A 755-nucleotide genomic window follows, 5' to 3' on the forward strand; every position below is an offset into this window, starting at 1 on the left:
CGTCCCGAAACTGATATGCACGCCAGAAAATGTCTAAATCTTACAAATAATACCCGGGCTCTGCTTTAACTTTCTTTCCAATTATTTCGAGAAACTCACCCAATTCGCTCTGCTTCTCGCTCGCCTGCTTCAATCTCCGTATTTCCCCCCCTTTTCGTGGAATGCGCTCCGCCTTCGTGCCGTTGTTCAGGCGGCAGAGATGGGACGTACCAATTACAAAAAGGGGGAGAAAGAAGGAGGCGAGCATATGATCCGCTCTACTCCCCTCCACCGTGGAGAAGGCAGGAAGGCAGGACCGGAGGTGACATCACGAACCCGAACAGTTGCCATAGGAACAAAAAACCATAGAGGCGTCCATGTGCTATTTTTTTTCCCCCCGATAGGCCATTTGCAAGCCGATTGCTTTCCTGGGAAACTACAGTTCCCAGAATTCCTAGCCAGGCGCTATGCCAATCCTTCTGATTTCGATACTGAAGCCACAGAAGTCATCAACGACTTTTAAAGTATTTTAGACAATCATGTTACAATCAGGCAAATGTTGCCAGATGTTTTACACTACATCTCCCAGTCTTTTGCCATTCTGCACTGCAAATCTATTTTGATTAGCCAATTTCTGTAGTTAGGTTGAGCAAATGCCCGCCTAATAAAGTGGCCCAAATTAAAATTCTTTAAAATAATTTTTTTCTTATGCAAGTCAGCATCACATTCACCCTAGTGAAAACTTGCTTTATGACTAGCAAATTGCCAATTGCATT

This window comes from Protobothrops mucrosquamatus, unplaced genomic scaffold (assembly GCF_001527695.2).
Source record: "Protobothrops mucrosquamatus isolate PMUCROS unplaced genomic scaffold, P.Mucros_1.0 scaffold2594, whole genome shotgun sequence".
Classification (NCBI taxonomy): domain Eukaryota; kingdom Metazoa; phylum Chordata; class Lepidosauria; order Squamata; family Viperidae; genus Protobothrops; species Protobothrops mucrosquamatus.